The sequence below is a fragment of the Saccostrea cucullata genome, unplaced genomic scaffold (assembly GCF_032062105.1).
Source record: "Saccostrea cucullata isolate Sc308-1 unplaced genomic scaffold, CSIRO_AGI_Scuc_v1 ctg846, whole genome shotgun sequence".
NCBI lineage: Eukaryota > Metazoa > Mollusca > Bivalvia > Ostreida > Ostreidae > Saccostrea > Saccostrea cuccullata.
In genome coordinates this window covers 10,579-22,867 of record NW_026927703.1, presented here as the reverse complement: position 1 = coordinate 22,867, position 12,289 = coordinate 10,579, and positions in this window count along the sequence as shown.

Genomic DNA, 12,289 nt, shown 5'->3' with positions numbered 1-12,289 from the left:
TACTCGGCACTCAGTGTCATTGAGCAGTGAGGGATCTTCTTCGTGCCAGCATCTACTATGATACGCAACCTCGGTTTTGAAGGAATGTTTTCAAGGTTCCAGAGTGGGGTTCGAACCCGCGACGTAAGGATCAACTCCTTATTTTGCGACTCTATAGCAGACATCTTGCCACTGCGCCCTGGGGACGATATTGAACTATTGATTCAGAAGTTGTTCTTTAAAAACATTCGGCACATGGCTATCTAAATGCACGTGTATGTAGTCATTAGATTTTATCCCCCTAACTACTGAGTAATCGCCCCCTTTTCGGTTGATACACTTTCATGGAAGCTATTGATATTAATCATTCATATAAATTATCACTAGCAGAGGAATTAAACAACAAGCAATTTCCTTACAGTGGCAAACCACGCGACTAGCGTGTAAAGGACAAAATCGAATTTGATCGATCATACAGTATAAGCCTGCATAATGGCTAATAGTATACATGCTGATGATTGTGAAAATTTAATACAGAATTAGGAACATTAAGTCCAGAAAAATGCAAGCAAATCAGAAATGGATCCGTAGCCTTGTGCAAAATCATGTGCCACTGATTGAAAATTGATAGACATGTTCATTCTGTTCAAGGTTTAATTATATTAAAAAAAAATTTCTCTGTCTGAAATTAACTGACTTCGCTTTTTTTAACCGTATGGCCAGGTGCATGTGAAGTCTTTAGGTTAAAAGTTACGAACATTTGAGTGTCGTGCAGTGCACATTTATATAAAAGTTGACAGAATAATTAACAATTTGTGAATAATAAGTAGTCTATTGCATTATGCTTCAACAAACTTTTAACAAAATGGATGATTCGAAATTTTTTTCAACTGCCGTGAAACTTAAATCTTACATAATAATAGCGTGGTTCAATTTCTCTGAATAATTCATAAAAGTATTCCATGTACAGGATGGCATTTTTTTTTCTTCCTGGAAAATATCACTTTTTTTAACTGTAGACCCCCCTTTTTTATAGAAAAAAAAACCCATTTGATTGTTTACACTCAAGATCGTTTCTACATGTGGTTATACTCATTGTTTATGTCCAATCGGGTAGTCGTCAAGTACTATTTAGATCACAGGTACTTGGTCTTGGTTTATAAATATGTATGTACTTTATTGAAATGTAAAAAAAAAGTACTTTTTTTAACATATCAATAAGGTACAGTGTACATACATATTTATAAACCAAGACCAAAGTACCTGTGATTTGGATAGCTGTTGTTTACATCAATTCGGAAAGATGTTGTTCACATCCTATATTCGAATGACCTATATGTATTCAGGTGACCATTGTTTGCATAAACATGTATATGAATTCGGGTGACCATGATTCCATACATATGTATTCGGGTGACCATTATTTGCATATACATGTACACGTATTCGGTTGGCGGTTGTTTACATTGACCTCTATAAGCTGTTTCATTGCTCTTTGTTAATCAATGTTAATTACATCTTTTCGAGTGACTGTTGACGCCCTGTTTTGACGTCCAGACATCTGAGAAATAACTAAGTCATATCCACCCTGATTTTCGCTAGTAACTGCAATGTCATGATCGTCTCTCATGATTTTACTTACTGCTCTTTAAAGCGGAACTGGATTGGGTGTTCCCAAAAATTTTCAATGGCATAACAAACATTCAGGGAGAACTAGATAATTATATACTGATGAAAATTTAATTTGTACATGTGTAGTTCTTTCAGATTTTCAATTATTATTCCTTAAATATTAAACATGATAGAAAACATCGAAGAAATTGTTGTATTGTTAGACGATAATTTTTTTTTAAATCACGTAAAACAAAAAGTTTTATTAAAACTGATGACATACATTCAGCATACTATATGATATATAACAATACTAAGAAGAATAACTCTTATACACGACGATAATATTTTTCGTCAAGTTATAGGAAATAGAAAGGCAAACTTCTGAGATAAATGGAAAAGACGCATTTTGTGGTCTGTATTAGCCTATCTATGATTTTATCAAATACATGCATAAGAAGTATGGTTCTAAGTACTCCTAAATGACACTGTGTAAAGGCCATTACTTGACAGAATTTTGGGTCTGATTCTCATGTGATTAAAAAACCTGGGGTGTGGTAAAAAGATCTTGACAATCCAATTTTTGTAGGTCAGAATTCAAAGCGATACTCAGGCATGTGTTTCCATCCTTACATGTATGTTTAAAGTTTGTCATCTTTACTTTGCCTCGGAGTAGAGAATATTGTCAAAAATCGCGGTATATACATGTATATAGATAGGAAGAGAGAGGAACTCTAAAACTTCAACTGTTCAGACCCTGATGATGCTTACAAGTCACAAAAATTATACAGTTAAGTTAAGTGTTAATTTGGTAATTTATCAAGTTACAGCATGATATAGTGCTGTATTAAAAAAGTAAATTGCATTTGAAGACTTAAACATTTTTTATTCAAAAAAAAAAACACTTCAGCTGATACTCAGATGAGAGAGAGAGAGAAAGAGAGAGAAAGAGAGAGAGAGATTCAAACTATTAATACTGTTTTTCAGAAAAAAGTTTATAATGCGTCTGTCTGTATATTTGTCTCTCACTCTCAGAATTAATAGCTTTAAGACTACATTTCTTGACAACAGCACCTTGCTGAAGTTACTCGGATGCAATGGTATTTTTGCCAATGGTGCACACAATTCACACGAAAGATGAACAAATAAGTGACAAACTTGAGAAAACATGTTGAATATTAAAAGATAACAAGCTATACCTCGTAATAAATTTCCCCGATACCCGCATTAACACCAGCGGGACAGTGACCGGTTAGATAGGTATTCTGTCCAATATAAACCTGTGTCAATGTCAATGTATATTCTGAAATTTATGAAGACTTCCTATGTATGTATATCCAGTCACAGGTATTTGTGGACAGGACCCCTCTCCCCCACATACACCCCTGGTCAAAATGTTTTTTTCTTTTTTTTTCTCATGAATTATGTTTCTAGTACTTATTTACAACGTATTCCATGTGAAAAATCCAAAAATAACATAGATTTAACGATTTACAAAAAAAGTCATAATACCAGGGGTATGACTTTTTTTTAGCATTAGTACTTAAATCTATGTTATTATTTGAATTTTTCATATGGAATACGTTGTAAATAAGTACTAGAAATATAATTCATGAGAAATAAAGAAAATTTTGTGCCATTTTGCTGCAGACTTTTTTAAAAATATGCTCAGTATCAAAGATTTCATTAAAGAATTATAAAAATTACAATGATATCAACTAAATGTCATTTAAAGGAAAAAGATATGTTTATGGTTTAGACAACTTGCCATCATCATCTTGAATTTGCATGCATGCATGTGCATGTGCATGCAAGATTATCATGGCAAGTTGTCTTAACCATAAACATATCTTATTATCGTTAGAATCAATAAAAAAAATCATAAAAATATAAATGTAACCGTTTTTCAAAATTTTGTGGTCATTTACGTATTGTGTACGTGCCTGCATGCATGTCCTTGCGTTCAATTTTGATAGTTGCATAATGTAGGAATCCATTATGCCTATTCATATTCTAAATTTCATCCCGTTTTGTTGAGACCCAAGAAAGTTATAGGCATTTAAAGTTTCAGCCAATCAGATTGCAGCACACGTGCATGCGTATTCTTATATCTCATGCTATAGATCTTCATAATGTATGACTATTTAATCTTGTCTAAACTTCTAATATATCTTTACATTATGAGTTTCAAATTTTTTTCATCCAAAAATAAAACAGTTACGCCTACATCAATTATATTGGCCATTTCTCGTGCACGTGCACGCTCTTGTAAGCACATGCGCGCAAAATGACCTTCGTTCCGCAAATCTACATAACAAGCCTTCTGACCCTTAAAAGGTTTCACCATCAGATGAGTAGTTTACAACATCACTCGCGGACAAAATTTTCCCAGGAAGAAAAATAATAATAATAGTAAGAAACAGAGTAAAGACAATATGTTCCCCATTTATGTTTGGGGAACATAATTAACTGCATCAAATCATGCGATATAGGGTCTTCTATTTCAAAAGATTAAATGTTTTTCTTTTTGCATAAAAAGATATTACCATATAGGGTGTATAAAATGATATTATCAAACTGACACAAACAATTTAAAGTTAAATTGGAAAAACAAAAAGTTTCTTGGAAACAACATGAAAACTCGCGTTAATTTTCTTATACATACATTTTGATATACATCATAGAAATCTGAAACAGAATGAAAACAAATCCATCCTTTCCCTGTGCTAGTGTGCTAGAACTGGCCATGGGTTCTAATGAAGATTCACAAAGTCATCTTCAAAAATTGAAGCAATATACTCAGTACTGTATGTTGCTTGTATGATAAAAAGTTGTTGAACACTAGAGTAAAGTGTACACATCTTCCTAGTGTAGTCAGTTTTTTTTTCTGAAAATATTGATCTTTTTAGCCGAATCAATCGCTTTAACTGACTGGAGCCTGGAATAGCCCTCCTGTGTAAATTACAAACAATTAAACTAGAGGAAGGTTACCAAAACAAAATAAACTAGTTTTAATTGTAACGGGGACCGTTACAGATGTTCCCCAAACGCTCCCCAAATCCCTTTTTTGTGCCATTTTCCTTTAAGACATTTTTAAAATATGCTCAGTATCAAAGGATTTCATATAAGAATTATTAAAGCTAAAATGATACCGAATATATGTCATTTAACTCATTGCACGCGCAAGCACGTGCATGCACGTGCAAGATGATCATGGCATGTTGTCTAAATCATTAACATTTCTTTATGTCGTGAGAATCAATAAGAAAAATCATAAAATTATAAATGTTGCCGTTTTTCAAATATATTGGTCATTTTGCGTATTGTGCAGGTGCATGTGCATGCATGCGTGTCCTTGCATTCAATTCTGATAGTAGCATAATGTAGTAATTCTTCATACCTATCCATATTCTAAATTTCATCCCGTTCTGTTGAGAACCAAGAAAGTTATAGGCATTTAAAGTTTCAGCCAATCAGATTGCAGCACATGTGCATGCGCATGCTTTTATGATAATTCTTATATATCAGGCTGTAGATCTTTATAATGTGTGACTATGTTTAAAATTTCAAAGGTTTTTGTCAAAAAACAAGAAAGATATTGAGATTTTAGTTTCAGCCAATCAGAGCGAAGCGCACGTGCAAGCGCGTGAGATTTTTCTATTTTGACCATGTCGTCATGTCTATACTACTAATATATCCTCATATTATGAGTTTCAAAGCAATTAATCAAAAAATAGAAAAATTTGCGGCTATATCTATTATATTGGTCATTTCAAATGTTGCACGTGCACGCTCTTGCAAGCACGTGCGCGCAAAATGACCTTGATTCCACAAATCTACATAACATGTCTACCTACCCTAAAAAGGTTTTACCTACATCGGACGAACAGTTTACAAGATCATTCCCGGACAAAAAAGTACCCAGGAAGAAGAAGAAGAAGAACTAGAAAGTCTGCTATTGCAAGCAATAGCATATGTCGCCCCGTACTGGACAAGACTTTCATTTTAATCATCACTAAAACAAAAGTCCATTAGCTAAGTTTGAACAACCATCGAGTTGTATGATGGTCCTTTCCATTGGAAACGAAAGACCTTAATTGGGTACATCCCACTCATTATTTTTAGAATCGGTAGGAGAAGAAAGTAGTGCAGGAAAATTACAAGTTCCTAAATTTGCAGACTTGCATAAAAGAAATCTGGCAGATGTACTAAACTGAGCCTCATACTTGTTAATTGGCAGTATCTTTCCTATCATAAAAGCTTGGGAAATGTAATCTATGAAGAAGATCAGCCGAATTATTTTGTGTATTGTAACGCCAGTGAGAACTCTGAAATTTCCCTCTTTCACTTTCATTTTAGAGGTTCTACCAAAAAACGAATCTGACATGCCACCATCAATTCGAGCATTTCTGCATTGCAGAGAGCTGATGTTTGTTATGAGATGATAAATCATGTGTAAACTTTCTCAGTTTAGCGGAATCATGAACATTTTCGGCGAGATGAATGTTTTGTATACAGTGGTGATCAAGGCTTCGCGAACCTTCAGGAGCGGATCAAAAGATTTTTGAATGAATAAAAACTATGAAAATGACGTACCAATTTTTTAATTTATATTTGCACTATCTAATGAAATGAATAATATACGAGTGATAGATATACAAGAAAACGCGAAATGATAATAAATGCAGCTGACAATCGTTATTTTTTTTTATATAGATAAAATAAAATATTTATAAATTCAAGAGACAAAACAGAAGGAGAATGAATGATGGCAAAATATCACATGACGGGAACTGAATTTTATGAATGAAGATTTTAAAAAGTTACTTGTAAGTTGTATATGTTATATCTGTGTATTCTACCTGGCTGTGTTCTTCAAAAGGGGGGGGGGGTCGTCTTGAACATAGTAAATAGCCATAACGTTTGAACGGTAAGTACTAGGGCTTTCGTATTTCAAATATGTAATCCTTGTGAAAAGAACTTTTATTGGATACGACGAACTTTGACCTTTTGACCTAGACCTTGGAGAACACATGTGTACATCTGAATCTTTTTTTCTGTTTCGTTTCTATGGCAACTGTGAGCGACTCATTACAATTATTTTGAAAGTAGAAATCACTTTGACACATTGCAAGGAATTAACATTGAAAGTTTCAAAACGATTGCCTGAGTAGTTATTGAGAAAATCGAAATTAAAGAATTTTAACTTTCACCTGGTTTCCATGGCAATAATCGATTATTTGAAAATTTTAAATGCGAAGCGCACAACTACAGATACTAATCCTTAAAATAAGAAAAGTTTCATGACGAACGTTTAAGGGACCAGAGAGAACACTCTCGGACAAAATTTGTCGCTTTTTACAGGTTTCCATGGCAACGGTAGACATATTGGAACTGAACGACCTCACTGCACAACTACAACCAGTGATCGTCTTTTGAGGAAAGTTTCAGGAAGATTGTCCCAGCCATCTCCGAGAAACAGCCTGGATAAAAAAAACATGCGTACAATATCAATATGTCGTCCCCGACTTCGTTCGGGGCGACATAAAAATAATAATAACTAGTGCTAATTGTAACGGGGACCGTTACAGATGTTCCCCAAACGCTCCCCAACTCCCTTTGGTGCCATATTCTCTGTACGCTTCATTAAATAGGACAAAATTAATGCATTTGAGACTTTAACAACGCCAAGTTCATTCAGAGTTTAGCATTGCACGCGTGCGCATGTGAATGCATGCGCGTAATGACCATATCATCTTGTCTACTCAATCTATATATTTAATTATACTAAATATTAAAGTATTTAATCCAAAAGTATTTAAAGATACGCTCATTCAAGTGTATTTTTGATTTAACTCATTTCACGTGCACGCACGTGCATACTTGAGCATGGTGACCATATCTTCTTGTAGAAGTCCATTACATCTATCTATGTTCTAAATCCCACCCCGTTTGGTTGAAAACCATGGGAGTTATACCTTTTTAAAGTTTCAGCCAATCAGATTAAAGCGCACGTACACGCACGTGTATGCATGTGCATGGTGACCATACCTTCTTGTAGAAGTTCAATACATCTACCTATGTTCCAAACCCCATCCTGTTTGGTTGCAAACCAAGGGAGTTATAGCTATTTAAAGTTTAAACCAATCAGATTGCAGCGCACGTGCATGCACGTGTTTTCATGATAATTGCTATATATCATGTTGTGAGATATCTTATTGCATGGCTATGTTCAAAATTTCATAGAATTTCGTCGAAAAACAAGACAGATATAGAGACTTTAGTTTCAGCCAATCAGAGCGAAGCGCACGTGCATGCGCGTGAGATCTCGCTATTTTGACCATGTCACCATGTCTGTACTACTAATATATCCTCACATGATCAGATTCAAAGCATTTCATAAAAAAATAGAAAAAGTACGCTATATCTATCATATTGGTCATTTCACGTGTTGCACGTGCGCGCTCTTGCAAGCACGTGCGCGCAAAATGACCTTGATTCCGCAAATCTACATAACATGTCTACTGACCCTAAAAAGGTTTTACCTACATCAGATGAACAGTTTACAAGATCACTCCCGGACAAAAAAGTACCCAGGAAGAAGAAGAAGAATAATAATAATAAGAAACAGAGTAAAAACAATATGTTCCCCAACTTCGTTTGGGGAACATAACTAGTGCTAATTGTAACGGGAACCGTTACAGATGTTCCCCAAACGCTCGCCAACTCCCTTCTCGTGCCATATTCCCTGTAATTTTCATTAAAGAAGGCAAAATCTATGCATTTAAGACGTAAATAACGTTTTCCCAAAAGTATACCAAGTATTTCAAATTTAAGCAATGCAGGCGTGCGCATGTGATTGCATGAGCGTAATGACGATATCATCTTGTCTACACTATTTTACTCATATGCACGTGCACGCACGTGCATGATGACCATACCTTCTTGTAGGAGTCCATTATGTCTGTCTATGTTCTTAATCCGATCCTGTTTGGTTGAAAAACAAGGGAGTTATAGCCATTTAAAGTTTCAGCCAATCAGATTGCAGCACACGTGCATACGCATGCTTTCATGAAAATTCTTATAATCATGCTGTAGATCTTCATTATGTATGTCTATGTTCAAAATTTCAAAGGATTATGACAAGAAACAAGAAAGATATTGAGACTTTACTTTCAGCCAATCAGAGCGAAGCGCACGTGCATGCGCGTGAGATCTTACTTTTTTGACCATGTCATTTTGTCTATGCTTCAAATATATACTTATAATATGAGTTTCAAAGCATTTCATCAATAATTTAAATAGTTTCATCTGTATCAATTATATTGGACATTTCTCGTGTTGCACGTGCGAGCTCTTGCAAGCACATGTGCATGCACATGCTTTCATGATAAATCTAATATTACAGGCTGTAGATCTCCCTAATATATGACTATGTTCAAAATTTCAAATGATTTTATCAAAAAACAAAAAAGATATTGAGACTTTAGTTTCAGCCAATCAGAGTTAAGCGCACGTGCATGCGCGTGCGATCTGGCTATTTTGACCATGTCATCTTCTGCTTACTACTAATATATCCTTACATTATAAGTTTCAAAACATTTCGTCACAAAATAGAAAAGTTACGGTTATATCCATTTTATATTGGTCATTTTAAGTTTTGCACGTGCGCGCTCTTGCAAGCACGTGCGCGCAAAATGACCTTGATTCCGCAAATCTACATAACATGCCTACTTACCCTAAAAAGGTTTCACGTAAGTCGGATGTGTAGTTTACAAGATCACTCGCGCACAAAATTTTCCCAGGAAGAAAAATAAGAATAAGAATAACTAGTGCTAATTGTAACGGATACCGTTACAGATGTTCCCCAAATGCTCCCCAACTCCCTTTTGGTGCCATATTCCCTGTAAGCTTCATTAAATAAGACAAACTCTATGCATCTGAGATTTTAACAACATTTACAAAGAAGTTATAAAATTATTTTAAAAAAATACGCTCATTCAAGTGTATGTTTGATTTTACTCATTTCACGTGCACGCACGTGCATACATGAGCATGGTGTCCATACCTTCTTGTAGAAGTCCATTACATTTATCTATGTTCTAAATTCCACCCCGTTTGGGTGAAAACTAAGGGAGTTATAGCTGTTTAAAGTTTCAGCCAATCAGATTGCAGCACATGTACACGCACGTGCATGCATGTGCTTGGTGACCATACCTACTTGTAGAAGTCCATTATATCTATCTATGTTCCAAATCCCATCCTGTTTGGTTGAAAACCAAGGGAGTTATAGCCATTTCAAGTTTCAGCCAATCAGATTGCAGCGCACGTGCATGCACGTGTTTTCATGATAATTGCTTTATTTCATCTTGTAGGATATCCTAATGCATGGCTATGTTCAAAATTTCAAAGGATTTCGTCAAAAAACAAGAAAGATATTGAGACTTTAGTTGCAGCCAATCAGAGCGAAGTGCACGTGCATGCGCGTGAGATCTTGCTATTTTCACCATGTCGTTATGTCTATACTACTAATATATCCTCACATTATGAGTTTCAAAGCATTTCATCTAAAAATAGAACAGTTGTGGCTATATCTATTATATTGGTCATTTCATGTGTTGCACGTGCACGCTCTTGCAAGCACGTGCGCGCAAAATGACCTTGATTCCGCAAATCTACATAACATGTCTACTAACCCTAAAAAGGTTTTACCTACATCGGACGAACAGTTTACAAGATCATTCCCGGACAAAAATGTTCCAGGAAGAAGAAGAAGAAGAAAAATAATAATAATAATAAGAAACAGAGTAAAAACAATATGTTCCCCAACTTCGTTTGGGGAACATAATAATAATAACTAGTACTAATTGTAACGGGAACCGTTACAGATGTTCCCCAAACGCTCCCCAACTCCCTTTTGGTGCCATATTCCCTGTAAGCTTCATTAAATAAGACAAACTCTGTGCATTACGTTTTCCCAAAAGGATACCAATTATATTCAAATTTTAGCATTGCACCCAAGCACATATGAATGCATGTGCGTTATGAACATATCATCTTGTCTACACTATCTACATATTTTAATTACTATACATTAAAGCATTCAGTCCAAAAGTAATAAAAAATCACTCATTCAAGTGTATTTTCAATTATACTCGTTCCAAATGCACGCACGTGCGTGCACGTGCATGATGACCATACCTTCTTATAGGGGTCCCTTACATATATCTATGTCCCTTACATCTATCTATGTTCTAAATCCCATCCGGTTTGGTTGAAAAAAAAGGGAGTTATAGCCATTTCAAGTTTCAGCCAATCAGATTGCAGCACACGTGCATGCGCGTGATTTCATGTTTAATTCTACACCATATTGTAGGATATCGTAATGCATGGCAATGTTTAAAATTTCAAAGAATTTCGTCAAAAAACAAAGGAGATATAGCCATTTAAAGTTTCAGCCAATCATATTGCAGCACGCGCACATGCGCATGCTTTCATGAAAATTTTTTATATCATGCTGTAGATCTTCATAATGTAGGACTCTGTTCAAAATTTCAAAGGATTATGACGAGAAACAAGAAAGATATTGAGACTTTAGTTTCAGCCAATCAGAGCAAAGCGCACGTGCATGCGCGTGAGATGTTGCTATTTCGACCATGCTATCTTGTCTATACTTCTAATGTATCCTTACATTATGAGTTTCAAAAAAATTCATTAAAAAATAGAAAAGTTACGGCAATATCCATTATATTAGTCATTTCACGTGTTGCACGTGCACGCTCTTGCAAGCACGTGCGCGCAAAATGACCTTGATTCCGCAAATCTACATAACATGTCTACTGACCCTAAAAAGGTTTTACCTACATCGGACGAACAGTTTACAAGATCACTCCCGGACAAAAAAGTACCCAGGAAGAAGAAGAAGAAAAAAAATAACTAGTGCTAATTGTAACGGGGACCGTTACAGATGTTCCCCAAACGCTCCCCAACTCCCTTTTGGTGCCATTTTCCCTGTAAGCTTCGTTAAATAAGACAAACTCTATTCATCTGAGATTTAAACAACATTTACAAAGAAGTGTACAAAAATCATTTAAACTTAAGCATTGCACACGTGCACATGTGAATGCATTTGCGTCATGACCATATCATCTTGTCTACACAATCTATATTTTTAATACACTGAATATTAAAGTATTTCATCCAAAATGATTTAAAAAATACGCTCATTCAAGAGTATGTTTGATTTTACTCATTTCACGTGCACGCACGTGCATACATGAGCATGGTGACAATACCTTCTTGTAGAAGTCCATTACATCTATCTATGTTCTAAATTCCACCCCGTTTGGGTGAAAACTAAGGGAGTTATAGCTGTTTAGAGTTTCAGCCAATCAGATTGCAGCACATGTACACGCATGTGTATGCATGTTCATGGTGACCATACCTTTTTGTAGATGTCCATTATATCTATCTATGTTCCAAATCCCATCCTGTTTGGTTGAAAACCAACAGAGTTATAGCTGTTTAAAGTTTCAGCCAATCAGATTGTAGCGCACATGCATGCACGTGTTTTCATGATAATTGCTTTATTTCATGTTGTAGGATATCCTAATGCATGGCTATGTTCAAAATTTCAAAGGATTTCGTCCAAAAACAAGAAAGATATTGAGACTTTAGTTGCAGCCAATCAGAGCAAAGT